Source organism: Heptranchias perlo, chromosome 2 (assembly GCF_035084215.1).
Source record: "Heptranchias perlo isolate sHepPer1 chromosome 2, sHepPer1.hap1, whole genome shotgun sequence".
Lineage (NCBI taxonomy): Eukaryota > Metazoa > Chordata > Chondrichthyes > Hexanchiformes > Hexanchidae > Heptranchias > Heptranchias perlo.
The window spans coordinates 70592279-70617143 of NC_090326.1; the positions used below are offsets into that span (position 1 = coordinate 70592279).

Below are 24865 nucleotides of genomic sequence, written 5' to 3' on the forward strand. Positions count from 1 at the left end.
TTTGCCCCCTTACAAGGGTAGGTGCCAATCTGGTCCCAGCCTCCACCCAGCTGTGTAATCACCACTCACCAAGTAAAGAAACAGTTTCACAGACAGATTGAAATGGCTCAAATAAATCAAAAAGATGTTAAAGTTGGAAGTTTTTGAAAGGGTCATCATCACCCCTAAAGAGCTGTTAAGCTTTTTCCTGTTGTTTGTAGACAAACGTATAATTTGCATTGCAGGACAACATTATGGTGCAGAAATGTCATTTGTGGTTAGCATCAACATAAGAAAGTGCTGTACTCTCCTTCTAGCCTCTTCGCTTCCCAAAACAATATCATTCTCAGCTCCCCCAATGATTCAGTTAGTAAATGTACCGCCAAGTGTGAAACTGAGGCACACAGACAAGGAAGGTGCCAGGGTCAATCGCCAGTCTGTGATGAGTTAGATGACCTCATCTGGGGCAATGGCAGAGGAGCTACAATTGGCCTCAACGGAAAAATCTGATGAAGTTCCTACTCTTCATTAATATACAATAACTCTTACTCCAAAAGTGTGCATCTGGGAATAGGACTAAGCTTTGCTATGATGCTCATCATGGTTGAATATTTGCTGATACTGTATCGGCTCACATCTGAGAAATGGGTGCTTGAGAAAGGTACTGGAAGGCTGCCACGTCCTTTGGACCATTTGCTGGAATGAGTCAGCACCTTCAGGAGGGTAGAGGAGAGGACTAGAGGGGAGAAAACCAGGTCACTTTGAATAATGCATACCAGATCCTTACACACACACACACACAGACACACACAAATACTCTGCATAGGATCAAAGACTTTTGTGTCCAGACTAAATTGTGTTATGCTATGTTCTATGTTATTCATACAGTTTCCACTTCTTTGCCACATCCATCTTGAACATGCACAGTTGCTTCAATGTTGCCCCTGGTGTTCTGAATTCCACGCCACAATCTAAATGGAGTGAACTGCAGAGCATCTCTCTTAACACCCTGCGGAATCACAGCCAGCAGAAGCAGGTCCACGATATAAATGTTACAGACAGGCAACAGTACAAATTTCACTGACTTTTTCTTCAGTTAATTCTGCAACTTCTTCAACATGTGCTCAGTGTGTAATCTAATCTGATAGAGTGGTGACATACAACAGTCCTTTGATTGCAGCCTTGTACTTGGGAAGAATTTCAAAAGTGTTGAACCAGTCTTTACTCCTTTTTTTTCTTTCAGTTGTTCAAAATCTTACAGCACAAAATCCTTTCAAAATAAATAAATATAGATCTCTGGCTTTCAGAAATATGAATCTATCGATGTATTTCAGGAAATATTGCTGACAAAGTTGACACTGAAAAGTTCCGGTCCACATCTTCTAATGAAATCTTTCAACATCCAAGCAGGTTTGTCTATGCAGTTCATAGCACCAGGAATGCTTTCATTCACAGATCTGACAGTATGGGACATGCCAAACAATTGTTCTGTCAGAGGCATGAATAAAAGACTCTTTCTATTGAAGTGAAAGGTAACTTTAGACTGAAAAAAGGCCAGATATATTAAAATAGTCACTGCTTTATAAATTGTCCTACATTACAAGAGTGACTACACTTCAAAAATACTTCATTGGCTGTAAAGCGCTTTGGGACGTCCTGAGGTCATGAAAAGCACTATATAAATGCAAGTCTTTTTTTTGTGAATTGCATTCAAACAGAAACATCCTACTTGATAATATATTCAAATGATGTACCGAGAATGCAGCCCTGAAACTGCCACCGGTTTCTAAGATCTCCAGCAGTAAAAAGAAATGAAAATACTGCTTTCATTCTAGACAATTCCATCTATGAGCCATACAAGTATGTCTACTTACAATGTACTGAAGTTTAAAGTATTGATTACCAAATGGTAAATAGAGGGGTAAGCTTTAAAAACCCTTAGTGATTAATGGATAAAACATTCAATAGGCTTTGATAGTGATTAATGAAATTGGAAACAATATGCTATCATTTCTTTCACTGTGGCAACTTTGGCTTTGCCAACTGCAAGCCCTCAAGCAGCAGAGCAGGATGAGAGACAGCAAATAGAATGGTTTTAGCGAGTGACTCCCATTTACAACTTTAATAATCACCGGAAATCATATCAGGCATTTTAAAGATCAGTGGTAATTTATGGAGTGTCAGTGGCGTTTTTTTTCATAATTTTCCTCCTTTAACCTCGAAGTGGAGGTAAAGAAATTAAACATGCAATTTTTTTTTCAATTTACAAACTTGACCTATCTCGATTTAAATTAGAGTCATTTTTCCTCTACAGTAATTTAAAACCTGATTGAAAACAGTTTAGAATACCCTATGGCATGTACCTTTCTCTTCTGAAAGTTAGGCCAAACGCATCAGTCTGAGGTTATCCAGGGGTCAAACATGATAGCAAGTTTATCGCATTTGATACCAAAAGCCTCAAATCATCAGGGGAACAAGGTCAGGTTTCTGCAGAGGAGGGGGCGGGGGGGGGAGGGAGGTTGGGGTGAGGGAGTGAACGGAGTGTAGACTTTACATTCTGCCTGTTGCATTCCAGCACAGTTGTCGGCCCAACCACTCCTCTATCCAAACATCACAGCCCATTGTACAGAGCTGAAATGGCGGCGCTCACAATAGAGGTTCACTTTTATCATTTATTTTATATACATTTTTTTAAGGGTGGGCTGTAGGCATTCAAATCACCACCTTAGCTATTTCTACTGTGATTGTGTAGCATTCAATTAAATAAATCTTGGCTTACAAAAGCCTGTTCAAGAGGCAGTTGGTTACCACTTCATTAGGGGCTTTTCAGCCAGCCAGGATCACCCTACTCATAAAAAGCTGCGACTCTTGAAGGCTAAATCTGCCGCAGTGCTGACGTTTCTACTGCAAAGTCTTAAAATGAGACCGCGGGGAAGGTGGAGAAATTAGCTCCGATGAATGCGACACAATCATACTCCACTGGCTCAATAACAATTTCATGCCATATAGATTACAACATGAATGTTATCACTCACCAATTTTAAATAGCAAAAATAAGGTTTTCTTAATAAACTTGAGAGGTGTTAATTCCCCTTTAATTTTGTTTTATAGTGGGCTGAAGCCACACTCTACTCATACTCAAAATGAAAATTCTAATAAACCATTTTCAAAACCATAAAAAATATATATTATGAGACCAAACCAAAACGACAGTGACCACATATTGCATTAAACAAGCCCTGTTCTCAACCTGTGCATGATGGATTGTGCAGGCCACTAGCACTTGTTAAGAACAGGCCTGTTCTGCACACCTAAGCGTACCCTATGTCATAAATAAGACACTGTGAATGATAAAGTAAAGATAGGATTTAAAAAAAAAAAAATCAGTCATACAATTTTCAACAATGCTTCAGTGCATGGGAATCCAAAATACACTGGGTATTTGAAAGAAAAACATTAAAAATAAATCCAATACATATTAGGGGCCTTGATCTGTGTAAACCAAGAGGAGATACAGCATTCAGCAGTTTAGGCCGACAATGATGATCAACACAGTTACCATTTGTCCTTTTAGCTTCACCGCAATAAGATTTTGACGCCAGCAAAGGGAACTGGAAATGCAGGGAATTAGGACATTGGATGACTGTGAAGTTGTTCAGTGAGATGGGTGGGCTGGTAGAGAGCTGTTAATATTGGAGACATGTTAGGAGTTACATTTGTGATCAGCAAGAATGATGCAAATGCGAGACCATTTAAATGTACATTTACTTTTAAGACTGATATATTCCAAAATGAGTGATTATCACTCCTCACATTTGATAGTCCTGTGGTGTTCACAGCAATGTATTGCTTTTTTGTACTAAGGTCACATATTGATAAAGAAAATCTATTTAAATGAGGCACTGGTGATGATGCTCTCGGTTTAAATTTTTGATTCATATTTGCCGATGTTTTGTGTTTTCAGACTCTAGTTAATTCTTGAATACTATGTAGAGGTGTCACTGGTTATTAAAGAAAAGCAGCGTGAACCTAAATAGACTGCAGGTTAAAGTCTTCCTGGAGGCATTTTGTTCAAACCTAAATATAGATGTACAGCCACATAGGGATTAGAGTTGGTATCATTTATATGTGAACAAAATAATGGAGCTCTGCAGTCCTAGCGTGTGGATAGTTTGTCATTGTTTTTGTTATTTCTAATGTAGACCTGAATCCCACAAGAAAAAGGTCAGGCTTTGTTTAACATTCCTACAACCCATTACTTTCTACTGATGAATTCTGCTTTGATTTTTAATATTCAAGGAGAGCTTTCAGAGGATTTATTCTAACCACAACCATCAATACAGTGCATGAGATGTGCAGTTTAAAAAAAAATCCATAAACTGAGAGGAAAAGATTGTAAACCTGTCTTTTTTATTTAGCATATTTTCTATAGATCTTCACAAACTCTAAATGATATTTCTTCCTTTTTATAATTAAAAAAAAAACTTTTTTCCACCAATTTTCTCCCCTCCTTCCTCTCTTGATAACATTAACTCCTTGATGGGGTATAGTTCACTGCCCAGCATCTTGCCCAAGTGCCCATTATTCAGGTGTGAGCTGATGTTTACAGGCTATTTTTTCAGGAGGGGAAACACAGCCAAGCCTCATCCTGCCCTCACCAGACTCCACACACATGTACTTCCAGCAGGGATCACCGGATAGTGATCTGAAGTGCAAACCGTGAATGACTTTCCTTGCTATAATCCAAGGGCGCTCAGGCCAATTGAAGTGCCCTGTCCATATCTCGATGCTGATTGAAATCAGCTAACTCCGCGGAGACCAGGAATCGTGTTTGGTTCTTTCCTGATCTGTTTAGCTCAAACTTACTGGCTTAGAAATTTGATTGCGCTGTGCCCATTTCACTGTCGCGAAATGGGCTTTGAAAGGACCAATACAGCGTACCCTGTGCGTGCGTTCAATCCGCACCGTAAGTGCACCGCACACTATATCGCCTGAAACAGACTTTTGCCCACTGCCTATGTAAATTGGGGACCTAACGCCTGTTTCGGGTCCATTTGTAAAATTGAATGGCGACTGAGCACAGCATACGCCATGCAAGCTGCGGTCAGTTTTCTCGGGCACATACATAGCAGCCAAACCGCAGACCCTTAAAGGGACCATTGCAGGCCGCCACCAAAAAGGTAAGTGCAAATTATATACTTAACTGAATGTGCAGCCAGCAGGTGCAGGAGTGCTCCACTTGGCTCCACATTAAAACTGCGGCCCACACTCCCAACCCTCCCGATTGCTTCTCCCACACCGGACTTATCTCGCCGCGACCAGTGAACTGCCCTGGGGCTGCCACTGGCTACCGCAGATTGCCGGTCATAAACAAACGAGGCTGGTAGACCAATTTTGTGTGGTCCTACCACCAGCCTCTTTAGGCACGTGTAGTGGCCGCTGCACGTGGTTTGCGTCCAAATTCTGGCACAATCCAATTTCTAGGCCATTGTCTTTGACAGCTGACTCATCTAACAGATCAGCCAGTTAATAATTGAATACTTTATAACAACAAAGATAGCATAAAACTGCTAAGACAGCACAAAAATGCTGTTTAAAGCTGCATCTATACAGAGTTTTGATTCGTAGTTTCAGGAGTGGCTCATTAAAATAATGAATTCCTGAAAAATACAGCAGAAAATACCTACTTCAGTTAAGGCAAAACAAAATTTTAGATAATGAGAACAGATTGCAATTTTTTTTATGGATCACTTGATCTTGCTGCCCAATGTGAAAAGCTAACCAATTTTACATCAGGAGCTAATTGAGAAGCAAGGACTAGATTTTTTGCAACCTATGTAGAAAAAAAACATTATTTTCAATGTCTCCAGTAGCAAGACAATTGTGTGCCTCATTAATACTTAAATGCTGCTATAAAGACACAAATGCTGCATCAGCACACCATCTGCATCATTCCCTCTAGCACTGGGGAGTTGGAAAGCACTGTGCAGCTTGATGGCTGTGAAAATATGTATAGATATTAACACAAAGACGTTGTGACCTGGAAGTAGGTGCTGGAGAATTAAGAGAATTTTGATAATATTATGATTTAAAACATCTATAAAATGAATCAGCATTTCCCATTGCACATGGAGGTGTAGTGCAGGGACAAACCAATTGGGAGATGTCAGAAGCACAGGGCTCTTTAGTTACAATTCCAACCATAGCATGTGGGATATTAAAGAGATTGGAGGGAAAAGTGCCATTTTAACATCCCCTGTAAAATACACCACCATCCCCATATCAATTTTGGAAACTCAAGCCCAAAATGCATTCAAAGAGTAAAATTCAATGATGCCTCTAAATATTATCCAGTGAGCTCTCTGCAATATATCCAGGTTTGGTTTGTTGGTTTGCCTTGATTCTTTACAAATTACCAACTTTGTGTTACGATTAATTGAATGAACAGGTGAGGAGGCCATTGCTGTTGAGGAATTATGGATACATGATGCTCGATGGAGGACACTAAATGTAGGACACCAGACCAGCAAAGTGGCAGTGGATGTCAGAAATGCAGAGTAGCTCATGGATGTGTGATGCACAGGGTGGAGCATAACAAACTGGAATGTAAATAGTACAAAGAAAGAAAAGACAACATATAAGAAATGCAAAATTACAAGAAAATATGCCAATAAAACAAATGTTTTTATTCCAAAAATTCTAAATAAATTATGCTGCATTAATTCTAATGCATTCAATGTATCAAAATAGCAATCCAGACATACAACAAGCCTGCACCGAGGTAGTGTATTTGTAACTAAAATGTCATACCACCCATCGCCTACTAAGGAAATGAATATGCTTTTAACGTCTAGCAGTACTGTTTTAAATGTGATCTGTCAGCCAGATTTGAACATGTATATGGACAGGTTCTGCAGCTTTAAACATGTATCTGAGAGGCTGAGCACAGGGCGATGCTTTGGATGTCACACTGTGGGTCTTTAATCCTCTCACTTCGACAAAGCTGCCTTGTCACTGGAGAAATTCCTAAGACAGTGCTGGATTCTCTACCAAAGACTAAACATGAATAAAACTGAAAGCATTCAAAACACTCCTCATTCAGCAGATATTAATTTCGTCATGACAACCCCACATACTGAATTAATACACCATTCCACAATCACTAGCTGATTTGAACTTTGCCACTTGATCAAGCCCACATATTGGTAGGTTTTACCAAAGTCCTGTTAGATGGTACAATTCTTCACTTGTTCATTTTACAATACAATCTTTCATTTCAGTCCGATCAGTAAAACACCCTATCTGGGTGGTATTGTTTCAGTGGAAGCACGGCTGAAATTGATTCAATTTAAGATATGAAAAAGAGTAAACACAACTATCTGTCAACTAATAAAACTGAGCAGCAGGAAATCAGTGCTGTGATAAAGAAAGAAATATGTTATGGGTACTGAATGTCTTAATTGTATTTATTTCCCACTGTAGCTTGACTAGAAGACATTGGGCCGGAAATTGCTTTAAAAAGAACGGTGAGCTCAACAGCGCTCACCGTTGTTAGTGGCCAAATGAAAGAGCAGGTCCCGGTGTCTGCACACGCGCAGTCAAATGTGGAAATCCAGAATTTGCTCTTCTGGTTCGCCGGCGATCTGTCAGCTTCGCCTTAAAGGGATTTTGCCAGTTGCAATCAGCAGAATTAACGGACCAGCGTCATCCTGTCCAGCTGGAAACTAACTAACCGCCACAAAACAGGTACATTTAAATATACCAGGTCTAAATTAAGTTTTAACAGTGCAGTAAGTCTTAATGACTACAAACAACTAAAAATTAACTATTAAAAATGTGGAGTCTCATTACTCTTACTTTAATAGTTTTTGGTCATTAAAAAATTTTAAAACATTATTTTTTTACTTTTTCCTTCTGTCTCTTTAATTTAATTTGATTATTTCTTACCCTCTCTTTTTCGCTGTCTATAACTGTTTTTACAAATGATTTTATTGTTGTAACTTTCACTTCCTGGTCTTTACATTGCAGCTTGTACTTCAAGGTTTTGACTCTTTGCGGCTTTTCAAGGATTATGCAATCTAATTGGTCGATGGGGAGAGATCGATCCTCTCGCTTCTTCCCCAGGTCCTAGCTTCACTGGAACTAACGGTGAGCTCTTCTCAGCTTCCTATTAGAGGAAGTGCCCGCAGTAAAGACTGCGGTAAGTTAGTGGGTGAGGATAAATCTATGGAGCGGCGAGCGCCATTCGTTCACCACTCAGAGCAATTTACAGGCCATTAGTTCCCCACCGCCATGATTATTGTTTTGAGTCTTGCTGGAAGCTATCACTCCACCCTAGTCAACCCGAAAAATCATTATGGGACATCTAAGCATGCAGCAAAAATCTATCTATTTTGTCACAAGGAATAATACATCAGAAGAAGCCCTAGTATCAAAAATAGTATTAATATGGACATATTGTCCACTATGTAACTCATGTATATTGGTTAGATCTCTCAGGAAAATCTCAAAGCTGCTTTATATAAAATGAATTATGTTGAACAAAAGTGGCCATTGCTATGTGGACAAATGTACAAGTCATCTTGCGCACAAAATCCTTCAAACAGCAATGCGATGAATGAGCATCTAGGTCATTTTTCTCCCCCTAGTATTGGTAGTGGGAGGAATGATAGGCAGGAAACCAGGAGAACTTCTTATTCTTCTCCAAATAATACCGTAGAATCTTTAACATCCATGTGAACCACCCAACCGGCAGACACCTATTACAAAGCAGCACTCCCTCAGTATGGCACTGGGCTGTCATCTTAGATTATGAGCACAAGATCCTCGTATGAGATATAAACACACACATGTACACACACTGGGCCTTACCCCTTTACCTTGATTTCACAGTAAGTATGGAACAAAACATGGTAATACCAGGAACAGAAGAAATACTACACAAACCCTTCTCTTGACGCACAGAAAGGCCTAAACTAGTAATTCGGGATCAGCTTTGCACTATCAATCCACGCCTATTGGAAACTGGAATAAAATTGCCAAAACGCAATTGAAAACATATAACTATGATTATTGATGCGGCATTCATACTGATTACTCCATCCCGTCTTGGTTTAGGATTAGTTTGAATTCAGCTTGTTTGAAAACATCTGACTCTGTTTAGGAAGGAGTGGTTTAAGGGATAGCTAAAAGTTGTCTTGCTGCAGCGGAGATCTATATTTGGATCTCTAACACAGAAGTCTAGCTACAAAGCAAAATAATAAGACTTGAGGGGGAAAAAGAAGGGAAGAAAGGGTTTTTATCTTTTCTGTCTGGCCTGCAGAAACCTCCACCTCAGCCAAGCATATTGCTTCTACCTCGTTATATTAGCCTATACTTTAATCTGCCACAAGACAGGTGGCAAAGTGGCCCTGAGTTTTGTGGGGGTTCTGCCAGATTCCCGCCATAACTACGATGGAAGTCCGCAGAACCCACCAGAAAACAACAAAGGCCCGGACACAGTGAGTCTCTGCTATTTTCAGGTCGGCCTTGTAAGGGCAGGATCTCTGCCTGGCCCTTACAACACCAATAACATTGGGGGCAGTGCAGGACTGGATGCTGGTACATCATTAGATGAAGTCTACCCTCCCTCCAGACAGGCATAAGTGGGTCCCACTGGGGCGGGGAACGCAGGCAAGGGAGTGGCCTGGACCCCCAAAGAAATGGTCAGGGCAACCCTCCCATTAATGGTGGGCAGGCACTGGCTTTTCCCACTGTATGGGGCAGATGGGTACTGGAGATGCCCCCAATGGAGACATGTGCACCCGCTAATCCCATGTACGGTGTCCTCCCACTGACCCTGAAAACTCTGGCACGGTCAGCACTGGAGGGCACTGGCAGGCACGATCCCAATGTAACTGGTAGAATGATGGCACATTGATTTTCAGGGACAGTATAATTAAACCATTCGGGCATCAGAATTTCAAGCATGATAGCAAAAATAATTGTCATTCTGTAGAGCTTTAAGCAGGCTTGTGAGTGACTTGGGATTCACTACATAAAAAGATGAGCCTAGTCATTAAAACTGCTTTCTAAAAGAGAAAACTTTTGTTGGAAAATGAATATATGAAAAACTGAGCTCAGATTGGAAAAACACATTTAAAAACAGAAAATGCTGGAGAAGCTCAGAGATGAAAGGTCATCGACCTGTAACGTTAACTCTGTTTCTTTCTCCACAGATGCTGCCTGACTTGCTGAGCTTCTCCAGCATTTTCTGCTTTTATTTCAGATTTCCAGCATCCACAGTATTTTGCTTTGGATAAACTCATTATTGATGCCATCAAAATTTGTATCAGCCAGTATTGTCATATGGGTTAAGATGAGATATATGCAATGCAAGGACCTCCTGAAAAGTAAACTACACAAGACAGATAATGAGCCTTTACTAAATAATTATGTTAACATTAGATTTTGACAGCATCCAAATGGCTAAAAGCTTTTGCTGATCTCCCAATGCTCTCAGGAAATGTGATTAGTTTGGAGAGAAGGGACTAGTATTGCTTATATTTTAACCTGAATATGGCTTAATTAGATTGACAGCACTCTACCCTGATTATACTGTCAGTTTAAAGCTCTGTTTTTTTAGTTTATATCTAAATAAAAATTGGGCTTCATTCAAACGTGAAAACTGATTATTGGATGGGATTCAACCAAGCAGTCGTCCAACACTGTCAAGATGAGATACTTTGTTAAGCACTGCATTGAAATACACTCTAAAACTCCCTTCTCTTTATCTTGGAGACTAATGCAAATGCAATTTTTCTACTGGTACTCTGCTAATGGTCAACATAGGCCATCCCCTTGTAGCTGGCGTCTGCCAACCAGTACAGGTAAAAAGTGCTCCAGCTTTATATCTAGTTCCCGGTGGACCATTTTGCCACACTGAAACTGTATTGCTTTGCATTACATGTCTATTGATTTTTTAAAAAATTAATTGCACATCTGAAAAGTTTCAGCAAGACTCAATGCTTTGTGAAACACTGAAAGCCATTAGGTTCAATTTTGAAATGGTGGCAGTTTGGGAGTGGGGTGGGGGGCTGAAGGTGCGTGTGGCAAACCCGAATAAACAAACCTTACCGTTTCCAACGCGATCGCATTGTAATTGATGGTGATTAACATGCTCTCCAGGTTTCCAAGAGCAAGTTAATTGACAGGCTGGCTTCCTTCAGGAGTTGCAACGCAGTGGGGGGAGGGGGGGCAAGAAGGAGAGAGAGTGAGATGTCATTCGGCGTTGGAATGAAAGATTGGGGGGCGAGGGAGAGGGGGGTTGAAGAAGGGAGATCGGGGGGGAAGGGGGGTGAAGAAGGGAAGATCGGGGGAGAGGGGGGTGAAGAAGGGAAGATCGGGGGGTGAAGAAGGGAGATCGGGTGGGAGGGGGGTGAAGAAGGGAAGATCGGGAGGGGGGGGTGAAGAAGGGAAGATCGGGGGGCTGAAGAAGGGAAGATCGGGGGAAGAGGGGGTGAAGAAGGGAAGATCGGGGGAGAGGGGGTGAAGAAGGGAAGATCGGGGGAGAGGGGGTGAAGAAGGGAAGATCGGGGGGTGAAGAAGGGAAGATCGGGGTGAGGGGGTGAAGAAGGGAAGATCGGGGGAGAGGAGGGGTGAAGAAGGGAAGATCGGGGGAAGAGGGGGTGAAGAAGGGAAGATCGGGGGAGAGGGGGGTGAAGAAGGGAAGATCGGGGGGTGAAGAAGGGAAGATGGGGAGAGGGGGTGAAGAAGGGAAGATCGAGGGAGGGGGGGTGAAGAAGGGAAGATCGGGGGGTGAAGAAGGGAAGATCGGGGGAGAGGGGGGTGAAGAAGGGAAGATCGGGGGAGAGGGGGGTGAAGAAGGGAAGATCGGGGGAGAAGGGGGTGAAGAAGGGAAGATCGGGAGAGAAGGGGGTGAAGAAGGGAAGATCGGGGGAGAAGGGGGTGAAGAAGGGAAGATCGGGGAGAGGGGGGGTGAAGAAGGGAAGATCGGGAGAGAGGGGGGTGAAGAAGGGAAGATCATGGGGGAGAGAGGGGGTGAAGAAGGGGCGATCAGGGGGGAAAGAGAGGGTGAAGAAGGGGCGATCAGGGGGGAAAGAGAGGGTGAAGAAGGGAAGATCAGGGGAGAGGGGGTGAAGAAGGGGAGATTGGGGGGGACATCGGAGGAGGGTGAAGAGGGGGAGATCGGAGAGGGAGACATCGGATATCGGAGCAGGGTAGAAAGGTAGGTTGATTTTGTGTTTTAACTTCATGCAATGGTTTTTTATGAATTTATTTTTGTTTCTTTTTGTCTGATCCGGCCCTTCATGCCTGGGTTCACCAGGCTTGAATCGGAAGCGGTGGGAAAGCCACCCAGGTAAGTTAAAAATCGTTCTAAGTACGTAATCTGTCACAAGTAAAGTGTCTTAAGTACCTCAATGAGGTATATTTGGCTCTTTAACTATCATCCCGCCGGCTTTAATTACATAGGTGTGTCCGTGGGGAACTCGGACGTTGGCGGATTGAAGCTGGGCTCCGAACCCGAATGGCATTTCCCCGATTTTCAGAGCCCCCAACGCACCCACATTTTCCCAGGAAAATCAAGCCCATTAAGTTCAATCAAGAATTATTCTGAACATTAGCAGTAACTGATTTGGTTATCCCTTCACATTAGGCAATGCAGTTAGGTACAAAATTCCCAATCACAGTACACAGAAGAAGTTAACAAAGCATTTACCAAAGCTGAAATAGGGAGAAAGTGACCTCTTAGCAAGAACTGTATGGAATATCACTCTCATCATACTCATTCCTGAAGCACATTGCCAAAGGTGAATGCTTTGCTGAACACCTCTCCTCAGTCAGCAAGCATGACCCTGACCTGCCGGACACTTGCCATTTTAATTCTCTGTCCCATTCCCACTCTGACCTCTCTGATATCGGCCTCTTACACTGTTCCAATGAAGCTCAACGGAAGCTCGAGGAACAGCACTTTACAATCTTCTGGACTCAACACTGATTTCAATACCTTCAGATTATAACCATTGCTCCCATTTATTCAATTGTAAACAATTTTACAACACCAAGTTATAGTCCAGCAATTTTATTTTAAATTCACAAGCTTTCGGAGGCTTCCTCCTTCGTCAGGTGAACGATGTGAAAGAGGAAGGAGGAAGGAGGAAGCCTCCGAAAGCTTGTGAATTTAAAATAAAATTGCTGGACTATAACTTGGTGTTGTAAAATTGTTTACAATTGTCAACCCCAGTCCATCACCGGCATCTCCACATCATGACTCCCATTTATTCAGACAGCAGGTGCTGGTAATGGTTCTGATGTTGCCATTTACAGCTCCTCTAGACTCATCTTTTGTTTCTTTACTTGTCCCATTACCACCTTCTTTGCCTTGCACCATCATCCCTTCAGTAATTTAATCACTCCTGCCGTCTACCCTATCACAGACCTTCCCTTTTGTTCTTTCCTCCCCATCCCTTCCTCCCCTCCCCCCCTTTCGCTGGCTCTGTACTTACTTAAAAACTGTTAAATCTTCATCTTCTTCCAGATCTGATGAAAGTTCATCGACCTGTAATGTTGACTCTGTTTCTTTCTCCACAGATGCTGCCTGACCTGCTGAGTATTTCCAGCATTTTCTGTTTTTATTTCAGATTGTGCTTTTGCCAGAGAATTTGATATTTCAGGATTATCCACCTTTTACTTATATGTCTCAAAGTTTTTAAAACAAGTTATATTTGTGGGCATCTTTTTAGAGTCTCCAACAAAGTATTTATATTAAGGATACAAGGGTAAATTCAGCAATCCTATACTTCTAGCAGGGAATATCGCTTGAAAGGGTCATAGATCAGAGAATCACCATTACAGTCTAGTAGCCCTATATCTGACCTGTCCTTCCTTTAAGCACGGCCCCCCTCCCCCCACCCCAGCTAGGAGCACAGGATCGCTGAATTTACCTAAAATACTTCTTTTATTTTTAAGAGATTGTATACAAATCTGATGAAGTCCATTGAAGACTATCTAAATTGCTAAAATTATTTTTTAAAATGACAGTTAAAAAAATCTGTGAATGCCAGAAATATGAAACAAAAACAGAGAATGCCAAACTATCCAAAAGATATGCGTTGTAAAAATCTGGAAATGTACAATCGGTGAATTTGCATCTTGACGAAGGCTTACAGTTGAAATATTAACTAACTTGCCCCTTCAGATACTGATCAACCTGCTATACATTTCCAGCATCTCCTGTTTTGATATTTGTGTGTCTATATATACACACATATATAAATATATACATATAGATACATATGTAGCTTTTCAGGTATTGATATCATGGAACCCAATCCTTTAAGAACATAAGAAAATATGGAAGAAGAAAACGTCATTCATCCCCATCTAGCTATAAATATAATGTTCCCTGTTATGGACTCTAGCCAACCCACTCTTTCTTCCAATATCTAATTCCACTCTCCAGCTATATGAAATATCTCTCTAACCTGGAGCAATCTTCACAAACTGCAGGATATCTATCTAGCTCTACCAGCCACATTATTCAATGGTTAGCAGTCACATTCCACAGATGACATTTTCACAGTCCGAGCACCACAGGTACCATTGTGTTCCACAGAGCACTTGATCACCTATGTCTTTTAATCTTGTTTCGTCTTGTCCTTAACTCATCCAGTTATATTTTCTGTTGAAGTATACCGAGTAACGTTAATAAAATATGCAAGTTTATTAGCAAATTATTCACTTTGTGGCCCCAAAATTATTACAGTATTTTATGTGCTTTTCAACGTCTTTGCTAATATTTCAATCTATACTTTCAGTGATGAATCATCAACAGACAGAATGTCACTCTAATAGACCGATAGATACTTCTTATTTTTTGATCTTGACCTCACCAAGCATGACAAATGGGCTGCGTTATTTGACTATTTTAATGCTATTGAAATATTGAGGCATGGAAATAGAGGATGAAAAGCCATGACATGAGCAAAGTCCAATAATGAAATCTGCTTTAGTGTTTCAGTAAAATACACAGCTACTCTGTCTATTCACCATTCATAGAATCATAGAATAATACAGCACAGGAGGAGGCCATTTGACCCATCGAGCCTGTGCCAACTCTTTGAAAGAGCTATCCAATTAGTCTCATTCCCCTGCTCTTTCCCCGTAGCCCTGCAAAATTTTCCCCTTCAAGTATTTATTCAATTCCCTTTTTGAAAGTTATTATTGAATCTGCTTCCACCACCCTTTCAGGCAGTGCATTCCAGATCACAACAAATCGCTGTGTAAAAAAAATTCTCCTCATGTCGCCTCTGGTTCTTTTGCCAATTACTTTAAATCTGAGTCCTGTGGTTACCGACCCTTCTGCCACTGGAAGCAGTTTCGCCTTATTTACTCTATCAAAACCATTCATGATTTTGAACACCACTATTAATTCTCCCCTTAGCCTTCTCTGCTCTAAGGAGAACAACCCCAGCGTCTCTCATCTCTCCACATAACTGAAGTCCCGCATCCCTGGTACCATTCTAGTAAATCTCCTCTGCATCCTCTCTAAGGCCTTAACATCCTTTCTAAAGTGTGGTGCCCAGAATTGGACACAATACTCCAGCTGGGACCTAACCAATGATTTATAAAGGTTTAGCATAACTTCCTTAGCATGCTTGAGTAGTGTAATAAGGAACTCCCTGCTCAACTTCTCCCTCCTTTAGAAAACCTGATTTAAAACCAGCAAACCTGACCCTATTGAGTACGGATGTCCATGGAGAAGGTGGTTCAAACTCTTTTGCACTAGTTTCTACTGGTGCTTTCCATAAAGTGGTCTAGTAGAGTAAATCTCAAACTGCAGACCTATTCTGCCAAGTGAGAAATCCTAGAGGATATTCAATTCAGGTAAAGCAAACAATTCACACATCAATTAAAAAAGACAAATACGGAAATAAAAGTAAATCTCTCAATCTGAACACATGAATTTTTACTCAATTTACTTGTGTCCATTTGCATGTCTCTAGTGGCCTTGTACAGAATCTGGCGAGTATTAGCTTGTCTGAAAAGTTCTAATTATGTTTCCATCATCTCTGCAGTTTAATTTGTGGTAAATATTCCATGGGGCGACTATTAGTATATCTAAATTCATGGAACACGCAGAAAGTGCACTGAAAGAAATTATCTGATTTAGCTGCAACATATAGCAATATGTGTAGGCTACTACGGCAGGAATAACCTGTTTTAAAGCAGAAATGCTCCACAAACCACTCTACAAAGTATTAGACGGCAGCACTGAATAAAGTCTCTTGCTGAAAATCCCACCTTTAGTACCTTTAATTGAAACCCAAAACACATATTATGTTTATTAATTCAATCAATGTGGATTTTCTATTATTTATCATATCATGAAATATGAAAAGGAAAGTGTGAGGGTAGTGCACAGACAGCATGTGTTATGGTGAGAAGATTGTGAAGAACGGAGCATGTACACATATGGCTGAGGATTGGTAAGCCTCAAGCTGGTGAAATGGGTCCCAGATGGGGAAAAACCATATGAAAGACAAAAGTTCAGATGGTGGAGTCATGTGCAAGAAGATCTTTTTAAAATTTTCTTCATGGGATTTGGACATCATTGGCATGGCCACATTATTTGCCCATCCCTAATTGCCATGAGAAGGCAGGGCCTTCTGCTTGAACTGCTGGAGTCTTTCTGCCTTGATGTTGAGGGCAGTTACTTTCCTCTGGCATTCATCTTCTGCATCCATGTTTGGATCAAGGCTCCAATGAGGTCTGAAGCTGAGTTGTTCTGGTAAATCCTGAACGGAGTGTCGGTGAGCAGGTTATTGCTGAGTAAATGTTGTTTGATGGCTCCGTTGTTGACTCCTGCCTTCACTTTACTGATGAATGAGAGGAGCCCGTTGAGGTGGCAATCCACCACGATAGATTTATCTTGTTTTTTGTAGATATGGCATACTTGGGCAATCTCCCACATTCACGTTTTTATGTCACTGTCATACTGGAACAGTTTGGCTAGGGGGCCAGTTAGTTCTTATGCAGCGGTACAGCTGAGATGTTGTCATGTCCCATAGCCTTTACTATGTCCAATGCACTTAGTTGCTGCTTAACGGTATATGGAGTGAACTAAATTGGCTGGACACTTAAATCTATGATGATGGGGATCGTGGGAGGAGGCCAAGTAGGATCATCCACTCAGCATTTTGGCTGAAGACGTGGGCAAATACTTCGGCCTTATCTCTTGCACTCACATGCTGAGAACCAACATGGCAGAGGGATAGGATTATGAGAATGGGCAAACAACAGGAGCGAGCAGCAATGAGAACTGGGAATTTTTTTGAAGCCATAGTTCATTTTGGTGGATATTTCATATCTGTTGCTGTCAATCTTTAAAATCTGTAAGGCTAACATAATAGAAATGTGTACATTCATAATTCTTGCACAAATAGTTTGCTATCAAGTCTTTTCCACTCTTCTAGTATTACTGATTGTAGAATGTTCTAACTCTACGTGAGCCACAGATGTACGCCCCAATTTTGGACACGTTAAACAAAAAGTCATTACATCTTCTTAAATAATTAAAACAAAATGAGAAGTCTTCAGGATATATCAGTAGGTTTCCCTTGGAGAAAACTGTCACCTATTGTGTGCCTTGAAAGAAGTCAGAGTGGAATGTTGTCACACACCATGTTTGTGTAGACATAAACTGGTAGGATGGGAATAGATTTGCTCCAGTACATTAAACAACATATGCTCACTAGATTCCACACCAAGATAAATACTGATTTGGTTCGAATGAGTTAAAATCTATAAATATCAGATTGTTATGCATGAGATTTGTTTATTCCTGCAGAAATCGACAGGCAAAGAATCAGTTGTTGTATTTCTCGGTGTTCACTTCACATCAGTAACATGGTGCTGTTACACAAAGCGCAGTAGGAATGAGCACTTGAATTAATTCAGACTTTAGATTCACGTTTTTAAAATTTTAAATGAATAACTCTAAACCGCAAAAGCTAAGGCCTCTGAGTGAGTCGAGAGCCTCTTCAGGCCACTGGAGATTCTGATAGAAGCCTATTGGATTGTTAAGGGACTCACATTTAGCCCACCCCATCTAAACCAATGGAGAACTTGGATGTATCCCCAGCAATCACTAGGATCTCACATGCATTATACTCCCATCCTTTTCCTAAGATCACCAAACATCAGATGAATATATATCACTAGACTGCCAGGGATGTGGGTGTAAGCCATCCCAAAATCCAGCTGCCACAAACTAAAGAAGAATTAAGCCATCATTTCCCTCTGCAGACAGTCTCAGCAGGTGAATGGTCCTATGATGGAGACAGAGGGGAGAATTTAACCCCCTCCACCAAGCGAAAACAGAGAGTTAAAATGGAGGTGGTGGATTTACCGCACTATTCCTGTGCTGCCACCATTTTTCCCAGGACCTTCCGCTTGAATCAGGTGAGGGCCTCATTAATCTATGCAAATCGAGGTCCTATGATGTGAATAAGACCCTGATGCCATTTTAACTGGCTACTGGGCGGAACATCTGCTGTGGACGCCCTGCTCAATGTAAAATCTGGCAGTACGCAGAAGAGAACAAACTAGCAGTAATGACACACCATGGATGAATAAAGAAATTAGGGTAAAATTGAAATTAAAGGAAAAGGCATACAACAAAGGATGATAAAGGGAATATGAAAAGGTTAGGAAAGAAGTCAAACAAACAATTAGGAAGGCAATGAGAAATTATAAAATTAAATTATCAAGGAATATAAAAAGAAATAGTATTCTACAGACAAATAAATAAAAAAAGTTAGGATAGGGATAGGGCCAGGGCCACTAAGGGATAGACATGATAAACTCAGTTAGTGACAGTGAAATAGCAGAAATATTAAATAATTATTTGCCTTAGTATTTAACAAGGTGGGCATGAAATTGGAAGAACAGATCAAGAAAGATATAACGATACTTAAGATAGAAAGGGGGCAGATAATTGATAAATTAATCAAACTTAGAGAGGATAAACCCCTGGTCCGAAAGGATTGCATCCACACATATTAAAAGAAGTTGGGGAAGAGATAGCTGAGACACTATTACATAGATATAAAAATTCATTAGAAAAGTGAATAGTGCCAGAGGACTGGTGGACAGCTAATGTGATGCCTATATTTAAAAAGGGAGATAGAACCAGTCCAGGGAATTATAGACCAGTTAGCTTAACGTCAGTGATAGGAAAAATAATGGAATCCTTACTCAAAGATGTAATAGAAAAACATCTAGAAACTGAAAATATAATAAAGAATAATCAGCATTGATTTCAAAAGGGAAGCTCATGCTTGACCAAGCTTATTGAATTCTTTGAAGAAGTAACAGACAGGGTGGACAAGCATAATGTTTTAGATGTAATAAATTTGGATTTTTAAAAGGCCTTCGATAAGGTACCGCATAGTAGAGTTATGACAAGGCCACATTTATTACCCAATCCTTAATTGCCTTGAGGTAGTGGTGACGGGCCTTCGCTTTGAACTACTGCAGTCCTTGTGTTGATGTTGCTCCAATGACATTGACATGTTAGATAGGTAATTCCAGAATTGTGACCACTCACAATGAAGGAATGATGATATAAGTCAAAGTCAGGATGGTGCGTGACTTGGAAGCGATGGTATTCCTATAATCTTTCTGCTCTTCTCCTTCTTGATGGTAGAGGTCATGGGGCTGAGAGCCCTAATTTTCAGCACTGCTACTGTTTACTGAAGGCACCCTCTGGGGCCGGTTACTGATCAATTATAGCCAATAAATTGTCAGGCGGGGTTTATAATGGGGGTCCAATCCGATATCGCCAGCTTTCTGCTCATGTTAAAGTTACCCCCATTGTCTCCCACCATCAACATCTTGGGTAGCACCATTGACCGGAAGCTTAACTGGACCAACCATATCTACACCCACAAGAGCAGGGGAGAAACTGAGTATTCTACAACAACTGGTTCACCTCCAGTGCCAAACAGTAGCTAAATTAATGACTTAATCCAGCTCCGCCAAGTTGCTGCAGTGCATCCTGTAAATAGTACATGCTATAGTCACAATGCACTGGGGTGCAAACTGAGTCCAGTGGCAGCAGCGTCAATTAAGTGGACTGCTCTGCCCTGGAAAGTATTGAGTTTCTTGAGTGTTGTTGCAGCTGCACCTATCCAGGCGAGTGTTGAGTATTCCATCACACTCCTGACTCGAGCCTTGGAGATGGCGGAGAAGCTTTGAAGGGTCAAGAGGTGAACCAGTTGTTGTAGAATACTCAGTTTCTCCCCTGCTCTTGTGGGTGTAGATATGGTTGGTCCAGTTAAGCTTCCGGTCAATGGTGCTACCCAAGATGTTGATGGTGGGAGACAATGGGGGTAACTTTAACATGAGCAGAAAGCTGGCGATATCGGATTGGACCCCCGTTATAAACCCCGCCTGACTTTCCTTTCCATTGGATTGATGTTAATGGAATGTCTTTAGAAAGTGCACTTCATGATCGCACAGTGCTCCACCTTAAGGAGGGAGAAAATTTGTCCTTCCCTATGGGAACACACTTCCTGCCAGCTGATCAGAGAGGGGCATTGAAGACAGCTGTAGAAAGGTCCATGGTGCGTAACGCTTCCCCTGCAGATAAAGTGGCCCAAGTGGGCACCAATAGGAGAAAATGGGAGTAGATGAGGTGAAACGGGGAAAAACAATGGATTTTTTAAATAACCGTCTACTAACTGACATGCGCCTGAAATCTAAATCAGTCTTAAACAAAGGTATGTGAGAGAATAGTCAAGAGCATGAGTACATGACTGCGTAAAAAGTTCCAGGTTTATCTCTGGATGTCTCAGCAGCTTGCCAATCTGATACCTCAACACCTGGAACGCACATTTTGAGCCTTAGAACTGTATGTTCTGGGAGAGCGAGGAGGGGAAAGAAGGTCACATTGGAAGATGATTAGAGACTAACAAAAAACAGATGCGGACTGCTCCAGACTGTGAAAAACACTGCTGCTTTTTAAAACGGGTGGTGACTGGAACAAAGTTAGAGAATTTGATTAAGGATCATCCGCTCTGCATTTTCACTTACAAGAAAAATAAAACCATTGTTTGCTGACTGCTGGTATTCCACTATCTTTATAAACAAGAACGCAAGACATTAACCAAATCAATCCAAATCTCACTGATCTCAGGAGCTGGGAAATGACTATTTCTTCACCAAGCCTAAACACGCCAGGATTAAGTAAGGGAATGAGCTCTAATCAAAATGGCTTTGTTTTTTTGTTGATGATCAATGCGCTCCTGGGTGAAGGTGGAGGTTGAAATTTCACACCAAAGCACATGCCATTCTTCACTAAAAATCAGTAAGAAAAAGCAACTTGTCTGGACCTGGGTGTTCATTTGATCTCTGTGAATGATTGGTAAAACCTGAAAGTGGCATACCTTTCCTGCAACAACCTGTTACAAAATGGAGGATGAAGAATAGCTCGATGTGTGACTATGGGGAGGTTATCCAAACCATGGAGCATCTTGTGAACCATTGCTCACTAAGATCCTTCCCTGATAGAATAGTTTCTATTCACTTTGTATCATCAGAGGCCATAGAGTGAATGATGAACTTGGACGTCAAATGTTTAATGTTGCTTTTCAAGCTGCCAGACGAAAGAGGTGGAAGAAGCAGTCTGGTGAGAATGCTACAAAGTGTGCTGCATTAGGGGAAATACTGCAGCTTCCCCTTCCAGACAAAAAAACCCTTAACAGATATCAAATAAAGATTTAAAAAAACATGTGCTTCTTAAAGAGGCAGCTCAAGCCAAAGCAGTTCTTATTCCAGTTTCTTTGTGGTATTACAGAATTAGACTCAGTCATCCGTACTCTCTTGTATGGGTATGTTGATACTCCAATGAAGCTGGCAGTGTGGGGCTCGACTGTAATGCACTTTAAGGGCTGCCTTTGATACCAAAACTTCAAATTAGCATTGAAATCCTATTGTACAAACAGGAAAGAGATTGTAGTGCTGGCTCAAGAGCACCTCCTGGTATTCAACCATGGAGCCTAAATTTGCAGAACTGTGACGAGGGTCCATGGACGTAGATAAAATTAGAATACGTTGCTTTCTGTTTTTTTAAAAGCAAAGTATTTTAACAGTACTATGTCTCTCTCTGGTATGTGCTGGTGATGGAAGCTCTGCATTGTGTGATGCAAGCAGAATACGGTGCTGTGTGTATTTGAAAGCCAGGTGCGATGTCTATTAACAGAACTTTCACAAAGTTAATTCACAGTGCAGCTGGATGCATTATTTATAGAGACAAGAGGATGAGTCTCAATAGGCCAAAAGGTTATTTTTCAAATTTGCGTTTTCTTACGCTTTTACAAAAAAAAAAGTTTTCTCCTGCAAAAAAGACTTGCCTACATATATAGCACCTTTCCACATTGCTCAGAAATGTCCCAACGTGCTTGCATGCACTGAATTACTTTGATGTGTAGTGACTATTCTGTTGGTAAATGCAGCAGCCATTTTGCACACAGGATCCGACAATGAGCAAGGACTAGAATGGCCAGCTAATCGGTTATGCCTGTGATGTCTCAGGGAGGAATGTTGGCCATTTTTTCTTCAAATAGTGCCATGTAATCTTTAACATCCACCTCAATAGGTGGACAAGGCCCCAGTTTAAAATCTCACCTTCAACAACAAAGTACTCCCTCAGGACTGCACTGGAGCAACAGCCTGGATTATGCTGAGGAGTGGGGTTTGAACCAATAAACTTCTGACTTGGAGATGACAGTACTGCCAACTGAGACAAGCTGACACTTGACCTAAACTAAACAAAAATAAGCCATTGTGAATTAATGAAAGATCTACGTACTCAGTTTTTAAATATTAATAAAATCTAGCAACTGCACTACAGTACGAGGGTAATTTTACAGGTGTGTGTCTTGCACTGGAGCCTCACCTGCTGGGATTACAGATCGGGAACTTGAGCACGTGCACCCACGATTTTCTGTTAGTTAAAATTAATAAAGTATAATCATGGGGGGAGCACACCTGCCTGCACTCCACTGGGACTGCAAACTCATCAAATGATCCCAAAATGCTCTGTACTCCATTGCTTTCTGCATGAGGCTGGGGAATTTTGGTTTTAAATGGATATATGTAGTGGCAAAACATCGCACATACAAGATAAAATACTGTAATTCAACTTTCTGGTCGACTAACATGAAAGCCATGTTGAAGAGTTACATCATAATAAATAAAATAAACAATAACTAATATTGCCCACCAAGTACAATCGGTGGTACTTTTGTTGACACTGGTGGCAATGGGGACTCACAAAATTGGCCCTTATATTTAGGCTTCCCGGTTTTCAGGTTTAAACAATGTAACCCAATAAAATCCACTGAACACAAGATTTGGAAGTCGGCGTTCCTTTTGAAAATGTCAAACAACTACGGTGAGAAACTATCAAAATATTCTCCACAGGACTTTCCATGTGTCAGTCAATCTGATTTACAAAGTCTGCCTCACATCCATTCCAGGAATCTCATGCCCAAGAGATTCAATATCCTTGGATTTCTTTTTGCAGTCTTTAAAAAAACAACTTTACACCAATTTTGACTTTTCCATTCAAAAATTGAAACAGTGACAAAACACATGAAAACAAAGCTATGCATCAACTATGACCTGTCCCTCTCACCATAAAGAGGTGTTCAAAGAGATTAATAAAACACTAAAGCTCTTTGTGGTGTTGCTCATGGGTGGTCCAGTGCAGTGTGGTTTCTGATGTTTATCACAGTCCAGCTGCAGTATAAATGCACCAGCCGTTCACCCATTACTGTAATACAACCAATTTATTGAAGCAGATCACCTGACTGATAAAAATATTACAGCATGAAAATTCTGCTGACCCTTTTGAGGGAGCAGAGGTGCGTCGGGGCGGGACATAGGACAGAACAAAGCAAGTGGTAGTCGAAGAATTAGGAGAGGTGACCAAATGCATGTTTCAAAAAGATTGGTTTTAAAGCTTTCAAAGGGGGAGCAAGGTGAAGATATTTAGGCAGGGAGTTACAAAGAGAAACACCTAGACAGCTGAAAGCTGTGCCTCCAGGTGAGTAAGGCCAGTGCGGCAGAATGCACGGAAGCCCAAAGCTGGAGGAGCGTAGGGAGTGGGTTGGGGCATAGGGCTGGAAAAGCTTGCAGAAGGAGGCGTGGGGACGAGACCATGGAGGGATTTTTAAATGAGGACAACAAGTATATTGAATATGATATGTTGGGAGTCAGTGAAGGTTGACAAGGAAAGCAGTAGTGGATGAGAGGGTCATGATAGGAACTGCAGAATTCTGGTGGATTTTTAGTTCTTGCTGAAGCTGCTATTGGTATCGCACTGCCCAGGGCAATTTCTCCAACTATTGAGTCTCCAGTGACCAGCACATGAACAGGTGAACTTTCCCTGTGGTCTGGATCTAGATAACTCTGACCGCGATGTCTGTGCTCAGTACCAAATTGGCGCAAGTAGCAGTCCCCTTGACCACCATAAAAAAACCTCATGCCAAACAACACCATTAGTTCATAATTTTTACTTAATGGCTTAAAACACTGTATAAAACACTGAAAAAATTGGATCATTTTCTGCTTGTCATGCCTCACAGTTATGAGTGAATTTTCTGTCTGGTTATCTCTATTCACTCTGGGTATTGTACTTTCACAGGAGCAGGGTGCAAACTATACCTGTTACATTGCATCGCTCTCACACACAACAAATTAGGCCACAGAAGCTGGAATTCCCAAGACATAGTTCCAACTCAAGCCCCAGGCTCCAAGCAGAAAGGGAGACCTATATGGGGGGGAAGAGACTTACTGAGGCATTAAATAATCAAATGTA

The 24865-nt window shown here is 41.2% G+C and overlaps 1 protein-coding gene and 1 long non-coding RNA gene across 7 annotated transcripts in view; one reads left to right on the forward strand and one right to left on the reverse strand.

Moving 5' to 3' along the window:
* Positions 1-24865, reverse strand: part of rbms3 (RNA binding motif, single stranded interacting protein) — a 1271925-nt gene that overhangs the window by 239811 nt on the left and 1007249 nt on the right. The gene's annotated exons all lie outside the window — the stretch shown is intronic.
* On the forward strand, positions 8084-13593 carry LOC137333759 (uncharacterized). Its single transcript, XR_010965977.1, has 3 exons — positions 8084-8127; positions 12305-12337; positions 13570-13593. It is a non-coding gene; the product is annotated as an uncharacterized lncRNA (long non-coding RNA).